This window comes from Schistocerca piceifrons, chromosome 1, assembly GCF_021461385.2.
Source record: "Schistocerca piceifrons isolate TAMUIC-IGC-003096 chromosome 1, iqSchPice1.1, whole genome shotgun sequence".
NCBI lineage: Eukaryota > Metazoa > Arthropoda > Insecta > Orthoptera > Acrididae > Schistocerca > Schistocerca piceifrons.
In genome coordinates, this window is record NC_060138.1 from 1,111,836,444 (window position 1) to 1,111,859,262 (window position 22,819).

The window sequence follows — 22,819 nt, forward strand, 5'->3', positions numbered from 1 at the left end:
TGTGATACATCACGATAAGTTCTTAGGCTAAAACAGAGGTATATAATACATCCAGGATGAAGAATCAACAGAACCATGGACCAAAATAGTTATGTTATCTAACTAGAATAGAGCACTCTCATATTCTTATGTCAGCCTTCCAGATGACTAGTATCATAAGAAGCTAGAAAAACACAAAAACACTGACAACATTAATAATCTCAACAGATAACACAGTGTAAAGGTTGGTACGAAGTGGGGGGAAGGGGGGGGGGGGGGAAGGTTAGAGGGTGATTTCATTCTCTTATCTTTGCGATCCTTACATGCAGTGTATGTTGGCAGCAGTAGAATCCTTCAGCAGTCAGCTTGAAATGCTGGTTCTCTAAATTTTCTCAATAGTGTTTCTCGAAAAGAACATCGCCTTCCCTCCAGGGATTCCCAAAGCATCTCCATACCACTTACATGTTGTTCGAACCTACCAGCAGCAAATCTAGCAGCCTTCCTCTGAATTTCTTCAATGTCTTCCATCAATCCGAACTGGTACAGATCCCAAACACTCAAGCAGTACTCAAGAACAGGTCGCATCAGCATCCTATATGTGACCTTAACAGGTGAACCAGTCTTTAATAAAATTTTCCCAATAAACTGAAGTCGACCATTCGCCTTCTCTACCACAGTTCTCACATTCTCGTTCCACTTCATATCGGTTTGCAGTTTTACACCCAGATATTTAAACAACTTGACAGTGTCAAGTAGTACACTAGTAATATTGTATCCGAATATTACAAGTTTGATATTCCTACTCATCCGCATTAACTTACATTTTTCCATCTTTAGTGCTAGCCGCCATTCATCAAACCACCTGGACATTTTGTTCAAGTCATCTTGTATCTCCCTACAGTCACTCAACTTCAACACCTTACCATACACAATGGAATCATACACAAACAACCATCAATTGCTGCCCATCCTGTCTGCTAAATCATTTAAGTATACAGAGAACAACAGGGGTCCTATCACACTTCCCTGGGGCACTCCGGACGATACCCTTACCTCTAACGAACATTCGCCATCGAGTACAACATACTGGGTTTTATAAATTAAGAAGTCTTCGAGTCACTCACATACCTGTCAACTTACTCCATATGCTCATACCTTCATTAACAGCCTGCAATGGGACACCGTGTCAAATCTTTCCAGAAATCTAGAAATATGCAATCTGCCTGTTATCCTTCATCCACAGTTTGCAGTATATCATGTGAAAAAAGGGTAAGCTGAGTTTTGCATGAGCAGTGCTTTCTAAAACCATGGTCATTCGGGGACATAAGGTTCTCACTTTCAAGAAAGTTTATTATATTTGAACTGAAAATATGTTCAAGGAGGCTGCAGCAAATAGAAGTTAGAGATGTTGGACTGTAATTTTGCGGGTCTGCTCTTTTACCCCTCTTATATACCGGAGCACAAGTGAAGTTTGAACACCCATTTGCATGGCAGTCCAATACCATAACCACTTAACCACAATGCTGTTGCTACTTCAAACTGCCCTGTATTGCACTTCTTGTCTTTGGACCATTGACTGTTTCTATTTTGCATTTTTTTCATAGTACAATACACCTTCTTCCTCTTTTCATACTAAGTGTCATTTCAATATTGCTATGCCCAACAAATAAATCAGAAGTTCTCAGAAAACTAAAAACAATGAGGAATAAATTGTCTTTAGGAATTGACGAAGTACCTGATTCAGTCATAAAATGCTACTGTCATACCAGGACTGCCCTCACACATCATAACTATATCATTATCAGAAGGAGTGTTTTCTCAAAGATTAAAAATTTCACAAATAAAACCACTGTATAAAAAGGGCAATAGATATGAAGTGGGAAATTATAGACCAATTGCTTTATTATCTGTATTTTCAAAAGTAATAGAGCCAGTCCTGAAACGTAGAATACTAAGTTCCTTGAAAAATTTAATCTCTTCTCTGTAAACCAACAAGGTTTCCATAAGAACTGAGTACAGAATCAGCTATTACCCATTTCATTGAAAATGTTGTAATGGGACTAGACAGACACAACAGTAAAATAGAAATAAATTTGGATTTTTTATACTGTCCAACATGATATCTTGCTAAACAAATTAGAAGCTATTGGTATAAGAGGAGTCGAAAATAAAAGTTTCAGTCTTCTCTCCATAATAGAAGAAGATATGTAGTAGAAATTACTTCAACCAACATTTTAAAAAAAGTATTGCTTACAGATCTGATTTTTGGACTGTACCAATTCAGATATCACAGAAGTGTTCTAGGACCTCTCTTATTTCTAATTTATGTAAATGACATCAAAATTCCAATCAGTGCTATATAACACAGTTTGCTGTGATACCAAAGTCATTGTAACTAATGTAAATCACATGTTTTCAACATCTGCAACCACAGTTTCGGAATGTTTACAAAACTGGTTTGAAATGAACAAGCTAACTTTAAATATTTCAAAAACTAATCACATCCATTTCAGCAAAACAATCACAAAATGACCTGGACCACAGAATAAAAAATAAAGAAGTTAAGAGAGTAACTATCACAAAATCTTTAGGTGTCCATATAGACGAAAATGTAGACTTTAAAGTCCACATAAGCTATCTCACTAGCATGTTAAGTTCTTGCTTTTCACTACATAGAATTAGTAATGTGTCTAGTATATAGTGAAGCAGAACTGTCTACTTTGCTTACATTCACACTGCTGTTACCTACAACTGCAGTTTCTAGGGTCATACTATGATAAATCTAAAAATCATCTTCACACCACAAAAACAAGCTGTTAGTATGATTACCAACAGTTCAAGGTTAACACCCACCAAACAGATATTCCAACAGCTAAATATTCTACCTTTACCGTGACTGTACATACAAACAGGTGTAATTACCATAAAAAGGTGCATTCGAAATTTCAACACCAACTCAGATCTGCATTCAGGTAATACAAAAAGTGCAATGATATCCATGTACAAAGAGTAAGCAAGCATGTTGCACAGAAACAAACAAACATTCAAGGTACAAAATTGTATAACCAACTTCCCGCACACATAAAGAAATTAAAAAATTGTCTACATTTATGGAAGCAAATTCACATTTTTAATGAGCAACTGCTATTACAGTGTAAATGAATACTTTCAACAACCTAGTAGCAAATAATTATATTCATATACTATATGCCATACTTGATTTGATTTTTTATTTGGTCCTGTTGATTACATATCTAGTGCTAGTAATGTAAATACAGACAAGTCAAGTGAAATAATACACAGTTATGTAAGCATTTTATATATTGTACAAATACTTATTGTCTATGAACAATTGATTGCTGGTGATATTACAACATGCATTTTACTGGTACAAGTTCGAATGAATGCTTAAAATAGCAGACTGTATGGATGTACACATTTTTATACCAGTGCCCCAAATAAATAATGAACTTTACACACTAGTCAATGTCAACAGTATTTTCAAGCAAACATTTGCTATGATCCCAATTAGTTTTTTGAACAGAAGTGTTACAACAATTACATGCTTTTATTTAAATCTCAAAAGAGTATTCCATGAAAAATACGTAATTAATCAAAGTCGTATATGCAGTTTTAATGGGAGATTGTGTAAGGTACTGTGCACCTTGCGTGTGTGCATGCATGTGTGTTTTTTGGTCTCTGGATGCATAAACTACTACTACCACTACTGTACAGCTGAGCAGCAGCTAGAGCTCTCCCTCCCCCCATCCATCTCTCTCTCTCTCTCTCTCTCTCTCTCTCTCTCTCTCTCTCTCTCTCTCTCTCTCTCTCTCTCTCTCCCCCTCTGTGATTCCACGAAAATCAATGTTGAAGTTTCCACACAACAACATTTACAACTTGTCTAGATGAACATATGGTACATATTCAGGCTTATTTAGGAATGAGTCAAAATTTCTATCTGAGGAATGATAAATACATGCTGCAACTGCATTTTTGGAAGAGCAAGTCAACTACAACAGTACTTAATTTACTTCAAATATATGGCATGGTTTTGAAGGCAAGGAGCCTATAGCACTAGTACTCTGCGGCCTTAGTAAGGCATTTGATCGTATCCCGCATAAGGCCCTGCTCAGCAAGCTAAAATCATATGGTATTGGGGGAGCTGTTCTAGAAACTCTTGAATCCTACCTAAATAACAAACAACAGATTATATAAGAGCAAGGAGCAGAATCAGGTGAAATGAAGTTCAAACATGGTGTCCCACAAGGATCCACAATTTGGCCCCCTGCTCATTAATGACATAGGCTCCAATAGGCACACCTTGCAGTTTGCAGATGACACAACTTTGTTCACAAAAGAGGAGAAGTCTTACTCAATGAGGATAAGGCCCAGTTCGCCATGAACAAGATGAACATTAATTAAGACAAACCATGAGGATGATACATCTACATCTACATCTATACTCCGCGAGCCACCTTACGGTGTGTGGCGGAGGGTACTTATAGTACCACTATCTGATCCCCCCTTCCCTGTTCCATTCACGAATTGTGCGTGGGAAGAACGACTGCTTGTAAGTCTCCGTATTTGCTCTAATTTCTCGGATCTTTTCGTCGTGATCATTACGCGAGATATATGTGGGCGGTAGTAATATGTTGCCCATCTCTTCCCGGAATGTGCTCTCTCGTAATTTCGATAATAAACCTCTCCGTATTGCGTAACGCCTTTCTTGAAGTGTCCGCCACTGGAGCTTGTTCAGCATCTCCGTAACGCTCTCGCGCTGACTAAATGTCCCCATGACGAATCGCACTGCTTTTCGCTGGATCATGTCTATCTCTTCTATTAATCCAACCTGGTAAGGGTCCCATACTGATGAGCAATACTCAAGAATCGGACGAACAAGCGTTTTGTAAGCTACTTCTTTCGTCGATGAGTCACATTTTCTTAGAATTCTTCCTATGAATCTCAACCTGGCGCCTGCTTTTCCCACTATTTGTTTTATGTGATCATTCCACTTCAGATCGCTCCGGATAGTAACTCCTAAGTATTTTACGGTCGTTACCGCTTCCAATGATTTACCACCTATGGCATAATCGTACTGGAATGGATTTCTGCCCCTATGTATGCGCATTATATTACATTTATCTACGTTTAGGGAAAGCTGCCAGCTGTCGCACCATGCATTAATCCTCTGCAGGTCCTCCTGGAGTACGTACGAGTCTTCTGATGTTGCTACTTTCTTGTAGACAACCGTGTCATCTGCAAATAGCCTCACGGAGCTACCGATGTTCTCAACTAAGTCATTTATGTATATTGTAAACAATAAAGGTCCTATCACGCTTCCCTGCGGTACTCCCGAAATTACCTCTACATCTGCAGATTTTGAACCGTTAAGAATGACATGTTGTGTTCTTTCTTCTAGGAAATCCTGAATCCAATCACAAACCTGGTCCGATATTCCGTAAGCTCGTATTTTTTTCACTAAACGTAAGTGCGTAACCGTATCAAATGCCTTCCTGAAGTCCAGGAATACGGCATCAATCTGCTCGCCAGTGTCTACGGCACTGTGAATTTCTTGGGCAAATAGGGCGAGCTGAGTTTCACATGATCTCTGTTTGCGGAATCCATGTTGGTTATGATGAAGGAGATTTGTATTATCTAAGAACGTCATAATACGAGAACACAAAACATGTTCCATTATTCTACAACAGATTGACGTAAGCGAAATAGGCCTATAATTATTCGCATCTGATTTATGACCCTTCTTGAAAATGGGAACGACCTGCGCTTTCTTCCAGTCGCTAGGTACTTTACGTTCTTCCAGCGATCTACGATAAATTGCTGATAGAAAGGGGGCAAGTTCTTTAGCATAATCACTGTAGAATCTTAAGGGTATCTCGTCTGGTCCGGATGCTTTTCCGCTACTAAGTGATAGCAGTTGTTTTTCAATTCCGATATCGTTTATTTCAATATTTTCCATTTTTGGCGTCCGTGCGACGGCTGAAGTCAGGGACCGTGTTACGATTTTCCGCAGTGAAACAGTTTCGGAACACTGAATTCAGTATTTCTGCCTTTCTTCGGTCGTCCTCTGTTTCGGTGCCATCGTGGTCAACGAGTGACTGAATAGGGGATTTAGATCCGCTTACCGATTTTACATATGACCAAAACTTTTTAGGGTTCTTGTTTAGATTGTTTGCCAATGTTGTTCAGCTTTTCCTTATCAGCTATGATTCGACTACTCTTAAACCTATGATGAAGCTTTCTTTGTTTCCATAGTACCTTTCGTACATGATTGTTATACCACGGTGGATCTTTCCCCTCGCTTTGGACCTTAGTCGGTACGAACTTATCTAAGGCGTACTGGACGATGTTTCTGAATTTTTTCCATTTTTGTTCCACATCCTCTTCCTCAGAAATGAACGTTTGATGGTGGTCACTCAGATATTCTGCAATTTGTGCCCTATCACTCTTGTTAAGCAAATATATTTTCCTTCCTTTCTTGGCATTTCTTATTACACTTGTAGTCATTGATGCAACCACTGACTTATGATCACTGATACCCTCTTCTACATTCACGGAGTCGAAAAGTTCCGGTCTATTTGTTGCTATGAGGTCTAAAACGTTAGCTTCACGAGTTGGTTCTCTAACTATCTGCTCGAAGTAATTCTCGGACAAGGCAGTCAGGATAATGTCACAAGAGTCTCTGTCCCTGGCTCCAGTTCTGATTGTGTGACTATCCCATTCTACACCTGGTAGATTGAAGTCTCCCCCTATTACAATAGTATGATCACGAAACTTCTTCACGACGTTCTGCAGGTTCTCTCAGAGGCGCTCAACTACTACGGTTGCTGATGCAGGTGGTCTATAGAAGCATCCGACTATCATATCTGACCCACCTTTGATACTTAACTTAACCCAGATTATTTCACATTCGCATTCGCTAATAACTTCACTGGATATTATTGAATTCTTTACTGCTATAAATACTCCTCCACCATTGGCGTTTATCCTATCCTTGCGGTATATATTCCATTCTGTGTCTAGAATTTCGTTACTGTTCACTTCCGGTTTTAACCAACTTTCCGTTCCTAATACTATATGCGCACTATTTCCTTCAATAAGAGATACTAATTCAGGAACCTTGCCCTGGATACTCCTGCAGTTTACCAATATTACGTTAACTTTTCCTGTTTTTGGTCTCTGAGGACGGACGTTCTTTATCAACGATGATAATGTCCTCTCTGGTAAGCCGTCAGGTATTTTATCGTTTCGCCCAAGGGGGGATACACAGCCTAAGTAATACTGGAGCACTGGGTGACACCAGCTTTTGGTCTTTGTCATTGATACCAAGTTAACCTGGCAACAACATACTAATCATGTATGTTCCAAACTTTCACTGGTCCCATACCTCTTGAGGAAACTAAAAAGTGTTACATCACACCTGTATCTACGAGGGTTATTCCAAAAGTAAGGTCCGATCGGTCGCGAAATGGAAACGACTATGAAAATCCGATAAAGCTTTGCACAGATGTGTTGGATAGTGTCTCTAGTATAACCCCAGTTAGCATCACGTCGCTCTTCTCATTTCTGAGCTCGCAGTGAGTGCGTAAAGATGTCTAGAAAATAGTGTCTGCCGCCAAGTACGAGGGCCTGGTGAGAAATTTCGCCTGAAGCTATGCAGCCAACATTACATAACTGTCGTGCTGTTTCGTCTTCACGACAATTCTCAGCCGCATTCTGCAGGGGCAATGAAGATGCTCCTGCATCGTTTTCAAATGGAAATGTGAGATTACCCACAATACAGTCCGCAATTGTCTCCCCCTGAGTTTCATCTCTGGTCACATGAACCGCTGTCTTTGAAGACAACATTTTGACACAGACAACGAGGTGTAGGCCAGCGTGGAGAATTGGCGGAAAGCACTGGTGGCTGCCTTCTATGATGAGGCTATTGAAAAGTCGGTACAACGCTATGACAAAAGTCTAAGTCAGAACGGCGACTACGTAGAGAAGTAGCTGAAAGGTGTAGCTAATTGTTACAAGTAAAACATTTCTGATGTTCACTGTGGTTTCAATTTGGCAATCAATCGGACCTTACTTTTGGAATAACCCTCGTATTAACAATATACTATGCAATGTCCCGCAGTCACATCGGCTATTGGCTATTACTGTGGGACCATTCTGCAGGCTGCAAGAATGTGCTTATATTATGAAAGAAAGCCTTGAGGAGCATTACCTCAAACAAAATTCAAAAAAAATTTTTTCCCAATTTAGGAGTTCTGACTGTTTTCAGCCAACATATTTTCAACTGCCTTCTACACACAAAGACAAATAATGAGGCCTATAGAAAGAGAAATGAAGTTAATCAATACAGCACTCGATACAAAGACAGTACAGACAGGCCAAGATGTCGATTAACTAAGAAGCAGACCAGCTTCTCAATGGTGGCCCTAAAATTAAAAATTATTCAATGCTCTACCAGAGAGTATTCAGTCATTATCAGTTGAACCATTTATGAGTAAAATTTTGTGTATATTAAAAGAGCAACCTCCCCATTACTATATAACTGTGTTTTGGGAAAAAAACAAATTCTTAAAGTAGTTGCAGAAACATTAGGACTACAAATATCATTTGAAAAAACGGAATACACGACATGCAACAAACACACATCAAAGTTTTTGAATGCGAAATATGGAAAAATAAAAAGGGTTTCTCAGCTTAAATACTTGGGGGAAACTACAAGAAAATGGTCTGGAAAGAGCTGGAAACAAAGTTCGCTGTCAAAAAATGGGAACTGCATTCAGATTAACACAAAGTATTTATAATAAAAAATCACTTTCTAAACTGAGGAAACTTAGACATTACAACACTATAACCGACCTGAATGTCTTTATGGAGCAGACACTTTAATTTTAAATAAAAAGATGGACATTGAAGAATTTCAAAAGAATGAAAGAAAATTAAGAAATATTAGGCCCCAGAACTACTTATGGAGGAACTTTATAGGATGAAAAGTAATAAGGGAATAGAAGAATACACAGACATAATATTTGATGACATAAGAAAATGAAGACTTAAATTTTATGTACACATTAAAAGAATGGCAACCACTAAGTTGACAAAACAAATAGCAGAATTCTACGAAAACAGAAGTAAGGTCAAAACTGAGCCAATTAAATGGATAACTGCAATTAAGGAGGATCTTAAAGTAGCCGCTATAACTCAGGCAGGTATTACAGATAGGAAAATATTCAGACAAAAGATATTTGGTTGGAAAGTTGGTCAGAGGGAAATTAGAAAACAGTCTGGCACTCCATGGTCTGATGAAAGAAAGAGACTTCAGTCTGAAAGGATGAAAGAACTTTGGATACAAAAGAAGGCCAACCATCAAAAGTGACACTGATTGATTGTACCTCACTTGATCCTACTGGGCCCATGTGTGAATAATAATAATAATAATAATAAAAAGAACAACCTTTGTACAGTGAAGAAGAATACTTCTCTGGCGATAAAACACTGTCTACTTGTGCTGCAAGTCAGTGCCAAAGAAAACAGCAGCAACTCTACTGTTTTACAACTCTGTGTTCTAATACAGATTGTCTTATTATTCTACTATGTATCATAATCTAGCAGTTAAACGGATATTTTACAGTACCCACTTTAGTAATACAGTTTAATTTTTTTTATTAATTTTAAAGTGGTAATATTATTGTAAAATTAATGCTGTCTGTCCAGCCATGGCTGGTGAATAACAAAGAATTTGTAATAAAGGTAATTTGCTTCACTGACTTCAATGAGTGCTAGCCTGACGATCCTTCTGCATCGAAATGCTGACACTTATACATAGATTTATATTTGAACACTTGGTTGATGAAAATTACAGTACCCCCATTTTCTAACTGTTCCTACAGAAATAATTTACTAGTATGTAGACTGTTGAGCCTGCTCGGTTAGCCGTGCAGTCTAACGCACTGCTTCCTGGACGGAAAGGCATGCCGGTCCCCAGCACAAATCCGCCCGGTGGATTAGTGTCGAGGTCCGGTGCACCAGCCAGTCTGTGGATGGATTTTAAAGCGGTTTTCCACCTGCCTTGATTCCATCTCAGTTACACTATGTTGGCAATTGCTGCGCAAACACTTTCTCCATGTTTGCGTACACCATCATTACTCTACCACGCAAACATCAGGGTTACACTCATCTGGACTGAGACATTCCCGGAGGGGAGGGGGGGGCTTTCACCGGGGGCTGAACCGCACAATAACCCTGGATTCAGTGTGGGGTGACGGTGGGGTGAGTCGAATGCTGTAGCCTGTTGTGGGGTTGTGAACCACTAAGAGCTACGGTGGAGACGAAGCCTCTCCGTCGTTTCTAGGTCCCCAGTTCAATACAATACAATGTAGACTGATACAGAAAGAGAGACAATCCGGTCAATATTTAGCCAGTATTGCCTAATGCACAGAATAAAATGGAGTTCTATGTTTAGCAAAATCTCTACATCTAAGACTTTGCTTACGATTGATTAAGTACTTTGAAGGCAAACAGAAAGACTTTTACTGTTCTTGTTTATTTTATTACCAGTACTGATTTTTCCAGTAACATTAGAATTTCCTATGGGTATTTTTATTAAATCACTAATCTCATTTTTGTTTGGTAAAGTCACTTTCATAATTAACTTGATCAATTTTGTGATATTTTGTTTCACATTTAGAGCAAGAGTTAGTACTTTATAAATTAACTGGATGCCCATATACAAATTCTACACAAATATTCATCAGTTTAGGCTCCCTTCTCTTCATTATATATGTAAGTGATATGACTTCAGCAGTAGGTGACAATGTAGTAATGTCTGCAGATGACACTTCACTTGTAGTAAAAAGTGACTCAGTAAAAGAAGTGAAATCAAGTTCTTATGTAAATCTGAGTGAGGCTTACAAATATTTCAGAGAAAACAGCATGTTTGTAAATGTGAATAAATTAAAATACATATATAATTACAAGTAAATAAAACTGCAGAGACTGACAATACCTTTCTTTAATTGGGTAATGCAGTTCTCAAAGAAATAAGAAATTACAAGTTCTTGGGTGTCACTGTTGGTAAGCATTTGACATGGGAGGACCATATCCGCAAAGTATGATCAAAAGTATGCAGCAACATATTCTTAACCCTAGGATGCATATACAGGGCCTTGTCTTCATTTTTAAAAAAATTCTATAATTTTTTGTTTGATTTCAAATCGCTTTCCAGTACTCTTTCACTAACTCTGTGACATTCCTCCTATCAAGTCTGAACGAGATACCTCTTTAAGTTTCTTGTTTAATTCAATACGTTTACCCATACACTGTGAATGCATAAGAAGGGGTTCAGAAGCCCTCACACATTTATAAATGTTCTTTAACCTATATTGTCTTCAACATTTGTTTGGGAGCAATTATTAATTCAACAATAACTGTAGTGGTATTTCCAGCAACAGGAGTGCCAACAGCAGCAGTAGCTGTAGTAGTAATAGTATAACTAAAAAATAATAGACACTACTTTCACATATTGGCGACGTCGGTGTATTATTGTTCTTTTTGCTATCAAATGTTTTATTATTGCATAGTATTGTTATCCTGTGCTGCTCTTGTCAGCCTCACTGTAACTGTAGTTTGTTTGTTGCTGCAAGGCCCATATTGTTACGAGTATGACTTGTTTAGTGCTGCACAAGCTGATGTTCGAGAGACACACCCTTTGCTATGGCTTCGACACGCAAAGCAAGAGAGTCAGTACGTGCAAATGCAGCTTATTTTGAAAGTGTTGTGGCTCAGTGGTTTGAAGAAGATGATTATTGCGAGGAAGGAAATATTTTTGAAGATGCAAGTAGTGAAGAATCAGCCAATGAACCTGCAGATGTGAATATTGAAGCAGATGACAGTCCTTCTGATAATATTACTTCATCAGAGTCTAAAAATGAAGAACCACCACAAAAAGATATAGAAGACCACACATACATTAGTCGGAATGGAACGATTTGGAAATTAGATCCTCCTGCAAATTTTTGTATGCCTGTCCATAATATCGTAAAGAAGCCACCTGGTCCAGCCCATGGTTTGAAAACCTGTAAACCTAAGGATGCCTGGGACTATTTCATCTCCAAAGAAATACTAGAGGAAATCATCAACTGCACAAATATTGAAAGCAGAAGAGTGGCTGCTTTACGTGGTAAAACATGGAAAAACTTGTCACTTGCTAAAATGGAGGGTTTTCTTGATCTTTTAATGCTTTCTGGTGTTGAGAAGAGTTGAGATGTCCATATTAGAGAATTATTCTTGGATGAAAAGGCAAATTCTACTATAAGGCCACTATGTCAGTAAATAGATTCGAGGATATAAAGAGAATGATTAGATTTGATGACAGGCGTACCCGTGAAGCTCGATCTGCAGATGACAAACTTGCAGCTGTTCACTATGTATGGGAACTATTTCTTGACAAGTGTAGAAATAGAATGACTCCCAATGATTTGCTCACAGTTGACGAATAGCTACTCCCATTCCGTGGAAGACGCAGCTTCACCCAGTATATGCCCTCTAAACCAGCCAAGTATGGCATAAAAATATTTTGGTTATGTGATGCTACATCTGTATATGCTTTAGATGGAATTATTTACACGGAAAGGAAGCCCCATGAACCTATTCAGAAACATCTTGGATTGAATGTGGTGACAGATCTTGCTAAAAGCATTGAAGGATCATCAAAAAACATTACTGTTGACAACTTCTTTACTAGTGTGCAGCTGGCAGAAGAGATGCTTCAGAAGCAAATTACAGTGGTGGGAACAATCAAACAAAATAAACCAGAAATTCCTAATAGATGAAACCATTTGCCTCAAGACCAATTCATTCCTCTTTGTTTGCATTTAGAGGTGACATTACAATGGTGAGTTATGTTCCCAAAAAGAAAAAGTTTGTAGTTCTCATTAGCACAATGCATCATGACAGAAACATTGCTGAAACTCATGCAAAAAAGAAACCAGATATAATAATGTTCTATAACTCTACGAAGGGTGGAGTAGATCAAATGGACCAGAAAATTCGTTATTACACTTGCAAGAGACAAACAAGAAGATGGCCATTTGCATTATGGATGAATATGATGGATGTCGCAGGAATGAACAGTGAAATTTTATTTTCTGCCCAACATCTGACATACCATAGTTGAAGAAGTGATAAAAGGCATTTGTTCCTAAGAGATTTAGCAGAGGAAATGGTAATTCCGTATTCAGATCCCTAATCTTCCAAAGAAAATCGTTGATGCCATGCAAAGATGCGGTGTTCAAAAAGATGTCATATTGCTGAACCAACTACCTGTTCCAGGAAAAAGAAGAAGATGCAATTATTGTCCATATAATAAACATAGAAAAAGTGCTATGATATGCATTAAGTGTAAAACCAACATTTGTAAGGAACATAGTGGCGTTCTTTGTGCTTCCTGTTTGTCACATGTTGAAAACTAAGAAAAATGCAATTTTATGTGAACAATGAACAATAACTTTTTGTTAAAATATTGTCTATATACATAATATTGTGAATAATGAGTATGTTTTAAGTTAAGAAATTGGCTGTAATAAATGTTATAAAATGTAAACTGCAACTTATAAGTGGATTAATAAAATTATTTGTATATGTTGGATGTAAATGGATGTAACTAATAAAAATTCACTCTTAGAGTTTTTTAAAAAATTAATAAAATGTTAATCAGGCCCACCAGATCCTGTTACTGTATCTTAGGAATCTTTCAATATGACAATAAATTTGACAGAAATAAATTTAACTCCAAAGACTGATTATATGAAAAGAGGAAAATTTTAAATTAGGGCAGGGCCTTGGAGGCCCTGCATATGCATTCATGTGTGCTTTCGGCACGGTGCATCCTAGGGTTAATGAGGAAGATGTCTAGGACGGTAAACACAGGCACGCTATTAACAATGTACTATAGTCTAGTCTACCCCCACTTACCATACTGCATTTTAGTCTGGGAAAATACTGCACATATGAATATCTATAGATTAGTGAAGCTTCAAAAGAAGCCTATTAGATGCAATGCAAATCTGACTGTAGCAGTTAATTAAAAAAGAAAAAAGATAAGAAAAGAAAAAGAAAAAAGGTTGAAAATGTGGGAAGAAATCGTAAGTGAAAATGTTTTTTTTTTTTTAAATCGTTAATGATCGCGAAAAAAGGGAAAGAAAGAAAGAAATGCAGGTCGGACTTTGTATTACAGAAAAGCTGTAGTTGGGGTGGTCCTTGTGGCGTTTTTGAGCAAAAGTTAAACCAATTTCCACTACAAAAATTATTGGAAAGAAACAGAGAATAACAAAATGTAACTGACAGGGGGAAGTGGCATAGATAAGAGTTCATCCTTTACCAGGTTAACTTGTCTTCTTTCATGCGATGTCCAGGTCTTCAAAAATCTCCTTCATTTCGGCGTGAAAAGTCTGCTCCGAAATCTTGCAATCGTCCAGGAATCACTAATTTATACCAATTAAAATCATCTTGATACTGTATGCAATTTAATTTACTTTGCTACTTCCATCCTCCGAATTTCTTAACAACTTCCACAATATGTCTACACATTAAAATCAGATTAAGACCAGCTAATAAGTTTTTTTTAACGTCTTCATCAGATCACGTCTGCCTTAAGCTTCGGCTATCAAGGGTCAATCAAGAAACGGATAGAAAAACAAAAAAGAGTTACAATTTTAGTATTTTCTCTGCCGCCGAGCGCTCATACCGTTGCGACGGCACAATTCATGTCTGAGGGAACGAGTGCAGCGCGGCAAAATTCAAAGTCCCGCTACATGACCCTATGACAATCCTGCAGCAATAAATTCAGGGAACCTAATATCATTAACAGTCCCTTCATTATATAAATTGGAAACAATTATGCATATGAAAGCAAACAGTACCATCCAGTAAAATAGATATATACACAATTACAATACAAGAAACAAGGATGATTATCATCTATAAAGGAAGTGGCTCAAGTTATCCGAAAATTATCCTATAACAATAACTAAGGGGTGCATTTTACACAATAAATTGTCATCTAGAATAAGAAGCAATGAAAATAGATCTGTTTTCAGAAACAAATCTAAAGTTTATTTGGTCTCCTTAGCCCTACATAGTTTAAATGAATATCTAGAAGCTAAACAGTAGAGAGGAGTTTGTTCAAGCAGGGTGGCCATCATAAAATGTGTATCCACAAGCCAATGAGCACAAATATAAAATATATGTAGTGTCCTATTATATAAGAATGGTCCAGCTGCTGCTTGCTCTTTTGAAAGACATGTAAAGTGAGGCTGCCAGACAGTAAGACACCAGAGATTACTCAGTGCCTGGTGCTCACTATTGAAGTGTGATGGTAAAAGTATAATAATGTGAAACTGTAAAGGCAAGCATGTGATTATAGCGTTGTCTTGAAAGTGTTCATATCCATGTTTCCGTCTATTTCAGGTTATGTTAAAGGCACTTTTTTTAAGTGATTGAGCACTTATTATTATTATTATTATTATTATTATTATTATTATTATTATTATTATTATTATTACTACTAGCAAATGTCCACACTGGAGAACGATAAGCAAGCGATTTTCAAACTCTCATAGGGTTCTTCTTATTTGCTCAATATTTCTTCATTTTCTCCCCAAAGGCCTTCTTTCTTTCTTCAGTCCACTTAGGTTGGTACGGGTTTGGTTCAATCTCTGGAGTAAACTTTGACTACTTTTGCTTCTGAATTTCTCACTGTCTGATGTGTTTGTTACATCAGTTTTTGCTTGTATAAAATCCTCCTTAACTTCAGTTACCCAGGGTACTGATGCTTTAAGTGATGTCACACAATTTAGTTAGCCTGTTTCCAGGTAATCTATCTAGGTACCCATGAAACTTCATTCATGTCTTTCCAATATAAATTTTGATGTTTGATACTTTTTCTTTTGTCTTCACATTTTTTTTCAGTCGGTATCCGTTTAGTAAGTATCGCGGACCCAGAATTTTTCTAATAATCTTTCTCTCTACTTTCTTAATTTCTGGTAAATGTAATTTTTGCTTCAATGAGAGTGTTTCACTTGTGTATGTAACTGTCAGTTTGATAACTGAGTAGTAGTTTGTGATTTTACACAAGCCTGAAACAAATTCTTATGCTTTTCTGATTTTTTTTTTTGTCCTGTTGGTTCAATAATGTCACTGAGATACTTGTGTTTGACCCTGCTGATTTCACCACAGTTTACTTTCAGTTTCAGAACATCTAAATTGGAGCACATGAATTAAGTCTTCTCAAAGGACATCTGCAAGCCAACCTTCCCCGCACATTCTTTGAGGGTCTCAATTTGTTTTATTGCTGTTTCTTCACTGTCCGTTAGGATCACTAAGTCATCTGCAAATGCTAAAAATCAAATATTCAGTTTTCCTTGGCCTCTTCCTAGTTCAATTGGCTTTCAAAAGTTTTGATTTCTTAGTTCCATTTCCCAGTCTTACATTACTTTGTCTAAAACAATGTTGAATAAGAGTGGCAAGATCCCCATATCCTTTTCTTACCCTTGTTTTAACTAAGAAAAATTTCAAAATTTCATCTATGAATTTAATTCAGTGTGTAAAAAACAAAGTCAAGTTACAATTCTTTGACAGCTTCTGCATAACAGAGTACGAGCGCAAAGAAAATGAAATCTTATATATTAATTTTCCCTCATATGTCCAAGCATGTTCTTGTTGCACAAACACAATGAAAGGTGGACGATCATATATTTATGTTAAGAACAGTATTGAATTTAAAGTCAGAAATGACATTAGGCCTATCTTATTATGTACAACAAAGACTTTGAAGTGGCAGCAACTAACTATATTATTTTTATACTGTTCTCCCAGTGGTAATTTAGAGATATACTTTTCAAAACTTATACAAAGCCTATAACTAGCATTGACTCTGAAACATAACATTCTTTTGCGAGGGGACTTTAACACGAATACAGCTAAAACAGATGACACCAGTAACACATTTCTGAATATCCTACTTGGTTTTGGGATGTCATCTCTAGTCAGCTGTGCAAAAAGAATAATCACAGATTCATCATCTACCATTGGCCATGTAGCTACAGATGTAGGCAGAGAAAACTGAGATGTACTTGTTAAAAATCTGGTACTGTCAGACAATCTATGTCAGATTATAAAAGTAAAAGCTTGTGTAGAAAAAGAATCCAAACTGCATGTATATAAAATAGTATACTCTCCATCAGCTTTGCAAGAATTTTCCTTACAGTTAACAAATGAAAGTTGGGAAGGAGTTAATACAGAAACTGAAGTGAATAGGAAATTCTTCAATTTCATGTCTGAGTCTAAACTAAAATTTGAAGAAACATTCCCCAAAACGTTAATTCCAATTTCCTATTGGAACATGCAAAAAAAAAAAAATCAGCCAATGATAGGTTCATAAATTTAGCCAATAATAAAAGTAAAGCTGCATGAGCTATAGTGAAACAAGAAGTAGGAACATGAAGCAGATGTGTACAAACACACAAATAAAGAACAAGGAAAACTTAGCAAGTAACCTTAAAGAACTAGCAAATTATGTGAATACCTACTTTAGCAGTATTGCAACGAAATTACAGAAACATCTTCCAAAAAGTGTTAATCAACCAACACCAAAGCATATAGCTAACTCAGTGGTATTGCTTCCAACTGTTAACGACAAAGTACGGAATGTTGTAAGGCAATTAAAGAACAAAAACTTGGCAAATGTAGATGAAATCCCAATGTGTGTGCTGAAAATGTGCATAAATGGTATCAAAGCTCCACTAACGAAAATCATAAATGAATCCTTCAAAAGTGGTTGCTTACCTGACTATCTGAAACATGCAAAAACTTTACCAGTTCACAAGAAAGGTGGCGTAGAAAACATTGAGAACTACAGACCATGAGAAAAGCTATGTAACTGGCCTTTACTTAGACCTGTCTAATGCATTTAACACAGTTGATCACCAGACACTGTTGCATAAGTTAGAGGCTCTAGGAGTAAGGGGAGTGGTTAATAAATGGTTTCATTCATATCTAGAAAACAGTACAGTCAGCAGAGATCCCAAGAATCCAGTGGATCAAAGTACAACGAGAAACATATATCGGATCCACAATATATCAATACTGAGGTTCCTCTAGGAAGTGTAGTGGGCCCAGTATTGTTTCTGGTACACATAAATGATTTCTCACAACATATCAGCCAGGGAGCGCTGATGACAGCAATATATTAATCACCAGTAAGACACCAGCACAAATGCTGGAAAATTCTACTGAAGTGCTCAGGGAGGTCTACAAATGGTCACAGGAAAGCAAAGTAACACTTAACATAAAGAAAACAAATACAATATACTTTGGAATGAATGACTAATAATTTACATTTTGCTAATGTATAACATGACCACATCTATACAATGAAAATTGTTAACAGATGGATTAAGAAAGAAATAAAGATATTTAACATATGCCAACAGTATTTTTAATTAAATGCTTCCTATAATGTGAATAAATATTTTCAACAAAAACATTATAACCCAGATGATGACTACGAACAAGAAGGAAACAAGCAGGATACAAATATAATCAGATTTCTTGCAGTTTTTATTACAGTAGCATACAGACTCATGAATCACAGCCCAGAATTTCACAAAACAGAGTGCTTAACAGTGTCAGCTATGTAGTAATTATCACCATAAAACAAATTGACTTACAGTAATTATCACTGTGTTTTTCTGTGCATTATGGAAATCATTTAGAGTGAATATCAAATTGATCTATTCAACAAGACCATTGATGAATTCATTAATATGTCACATATTTAATAAAGATAGTCATTTACACTTAGTTCTTCGTGGGCTATGTCTGGCATATGAACACATACTAAACATCACTACTACACAACACAACAAGGTATCAACATTCATCACCTGCAGCTTGTGAATGACAATACATGACATGAACTGTTTATCATAGGGAAGATTGTCATTGTGGGTAATCAGTCTATGCAGCCAATATAACAACATTAAACAATCTTGGACGGTTGATTTTTACTCAGTAAACTAAAATGGAGTGCATGTACGCACGAAGATTGTACATGAGTGGGCAAAACCGATCCTACAAATAACCAAGCAGCACATTGTTCTAGAACACCATCACACGCTGGTCTTAACAGCTATCAACACTGCTGTTCAAACTATAACCATATACTGAAAGTTGTTAGACTGGATTCTCAGCGATTTATTCGCGTTTAAGTTACTACGTCTATGAGCAGAAAATGCACATTTCAGATATACTGTGCAATATGAATAGATTACGTGTATTAAAACTATTGCTGTTCTACATGTATACAATTATCGAATATAATGTCTTATATTACGTACCTACCTAAGTTGCTCCGACATAAACTTCTAAAATCTTGTTATTAGTGTAGCCACAAGTCGAGGAGCTATGACATTGACAATTGTTGCAGTGTCACAGCACTAAGGCAAAAACACTTTGTCCTTCTTCTACCTTCGTACGCAACGATATCTCTATTGTCCTTCTTCTACCTTCGTACGCAACGATATCTCTATAACTGGAAAGATGGTATCACAGGCATTCTGAAACAAACTATTCCCTGATAACGATAAGCCAGTCACCTCCATAGTCACCTGATTACTTTGACAGCCACGTTATCCAAAACAAACAACAAACACTCGAAATTAAACTCTGGCCAACGATTGCTCTCTGGTCAAAGTTCATGCAAAGTTCACTGAAACAGCACGGGATTGTATTAATAAAAAGCTTCCACAATTGCTGTCAAGTAGACTGTGCTGTCAAGAGAGAATGATTACTTATTTCGACAATGTAGATGTCCGCTCTCACTGTTTCGGAAATGTTAGTATGTAGTGAAAACACCAGTAGAACAAGGGTGTGGGAACAAGCTAGCGACCAGTGAAGTGCATTATTTATTCCTTAGAAGAGTAACTGATTTTGAGAGTTGGATGCTTATTCTTTGTTTTTTTTTTTTTTTTTTTTTTTTTTAGAGCTGTCTCTTCCGACTGTAATCCAACTAAATAAATGTCTCGAAGTACGTGTGGGTTTGATTTCTGAGTTACTTAATTGGAGGCCCCGAAAACAAGAACGGCTTAAGTCGCAATAACATGTTTCGAATTACATCAGTCAAACATGGAAGGTGCAAATATTTTTTTACAAACCGTTGGTGACGAGATCCGGCTGCAGCTACAAGAGATTGAAGTCTTAGAACTGTCGATGCTGAGAAACGACGGTAAGACGGACACGACGAGATCACAAACTCCAGCGATAATTGCCGCGCCGCTTGCGCACACCCACACCGAAAATTTTATGCGTGCCGGTTCGTTCGTGTCAGGTGCACTGCGTCTACAATTGCGGGCTCCTCCATTTACGCCCACACAACCGCACATAAGGTTTGTGATCTTGGAAAACATTTTCGCAGAATAACGGATCACAGAAGGCCGTGAACAATTTACGCTGGCAATTAGCAATTTGGACCAAAGAGTGACGACAACAGTTTCCAGTGTGATTCTACACCCACCTCATCAACAAGCATACCTCGCCCTGAAGACTTCCCTAATCACTCGCTGCAGGAAGTTACCCGAGCATAGACTTTCACAAGTTCCTTACCGGGAGAAACGTGAGAACAGAAACCAGTTGGAATTTTAGAGACATTTGTGAGCGATAGTGGACTGTAGCGTAATATCTAATGAGCTGCTGGTACATATCCAGCGACAGCAGCTCCAGTCTCAAGTACAGTTGACATTAATATCGTATGAACGTCAACCGCTGGATAAATACTATCGTCATAGCAGTAGGTGACAAACATGCATCGGGGTTTTTGGAGGAGCCGATGCCGAATTGTGTGCCGCATCCTATCGACAATCACGACATCGCTGGGGAACTCCGCATATTATCGACAACCACGACATCGCTGGGGAACTCCGAGAGTTGCGGACCACAATGGGAAGAACCGTCAAGCAATTACAGAACTCGTAAGTTACGGACGGACTCCGATAAGAGGACGCGGTCGCGTCGTTCATCCAACCTTCAGCCGTTAGACGGCACGAAAGGTCCAGCTACTATCGGTGACATCTTCTGGTACTACAGACGGGTCGGCACCGATGCTACAAAGTGCACGAAACCTTGGGAGTACTCAAATGGCAAGGGCAGGGTGAATTAGGCGCTAGGGACTGCGACACTCACAAACGGCGCCGTCGACGTAAGGACTAAGGAGAGTCTCATTGCAGCAACTCTCAAATGGACACACGCCAAAGGTAAGGCCCATGATGGCATGCTTACTACTTTTCCGACGAGTCGCGGCACGACAACGCGTCGGTTGCACGTGACTGATAAGATTCAGGTCTAAGATTTTTAATATACACTGGTTCAGAGGTCAGCACCCTTCCAGTCACGGGCACAGTTAAGACGACGATACAGGAGCCCTTACAGTTGTTAGCCTTGAACAGCTCCAGCATCAACACGTATGATGCAAAGATATGACGGTAGACATTGGTTTTTCGACTCCGTACAATTGGAGTTTCGTGGTGGTAGACGTTACAGAACCCATATTAGGTGATTATTTTCTGTCAACTTGCACTGGCCGTAGACATGGCAAACGTCTGCCTTATAGGCGGGACACAGTGTGACATGGTGAAGGTAATTCAGAAAGGTAATAGGAGTAATTAATGTTGCAAGTAAACAGTCCACCCCACTTACGTGGGTGCAACCAAGCTGTCTTATGCACAATGCAGTGCATTACAAAGACACGACACCAGGTACGCCGGTTTCAAAGCGCGTCCGTAGAATAGCTCTAGAACGATTGGCTGAGACTAAGGCGATATTTGAGTATATGCTCCGTCCTGGTGTTATACGAAGATCAGACAGCCCATGGTCATACCCAACACACCTAGTGCGCAAAAAGGACGGCCCCTGTGGCGATTGCCGTAGCTGAACGTAGGGACAGTCCCAGACAAGTACCCGATACCTAATATTCAAGAATTTACCTGTTCTCTGGAGGTTGCGAAAGTTTTCTCAGTGTTGGCTTGTCGGAAATCTTACAATAAGATACCAGTGGCACATACCGATGTTACAAAGACAGCAGTTATTACACCTTTTTGTCTGTGAGTTTTTGTTTATGCCATTTGGTCTTAAAAATGCAGCGCAAACCTGGCAGAATTCATTGACAAAATGTTACAAGGCTTGCCATTTTGCCTATTGTTTTTAGATGACATGTTAATATATTCAGCTGATGCACAAGTTAACGACAAGCAGAGGTTGTGTAACTATGGAGTGGTACTAAATGAAGACAAGTGTGACAGGCGCAAAAGCGAAGTAACTTTCCTAGGTGAGAAAGTTTCAGCCGATGGGATCCAACTTATGCCTGAAAAGATTACCACATTGCGTAATCTACCAAAGTCAATGGACTTTAAGCAACTTGACGATTTTTAAGCATGGTAAATTTTTACCCCGTCATTTACTGGTAACAGCTCAGTCACTACTAACGGACGCGGTTACCAGTAAGAATGGCAAGGACAAGCGAATATTACATTGGACACCAGAGAGGAGTAACACTTTCAGCCAACTGCAAGCCAGCCTTGAAGACGCAACGTTGCTTGCCCTTCCTGTCCTGGGTACACCATTGAATATTGTGGCATGTGCCAGCCAGGTCAGGATTGGAGCAGCACTGCACAAGAAGTGAATGGACGTTGGCAGCCTTTGACCTTTTTTTATGGAGTGCTTACGATAGGGAGTTACTGGCGATATATGAGAGTGAGAGACATTTTCGCCTTTACAT

General features: G+C 38.2%; 1 protein-coding gene across 4 annotated transcripts in view; it reads right to left on the reverse strand.

The window, feature by feature from the left end:
- Nucleotides 1-22,819, reverse strand: part of LOC124776983 (phytanoyl-CoA dioxygenase, peroxisomal-like) — a 102,731-nt gene that overhangs the window by 48,423 nt on the left and 31,489 nt on the right. Inside the window, exons 1-3 of one of the 4 annotated variants that reach the window (XM_047252237.1) lie at nucleotides 19,659-19,730; nucleotides 19,557-19,582; nucleotides 19,393-19,518 (exon numbers count right to left, since the gene is read on the reverse strand). The exons of 1 other annotated variant lie outside the window; for it this stretch is intronic. The gene's annotated coding sequence lies outside the window, so the exon portion shown is untranslated. Of the gene's footprint in view, nucleotides 1-19,388; nucleotides 19,731-22,819 lie in introns of those variants that run through there. 2 more of the 4 variants (XM_047252229.1, XM_047252245.1) reach the window with 2 other exon arrangements.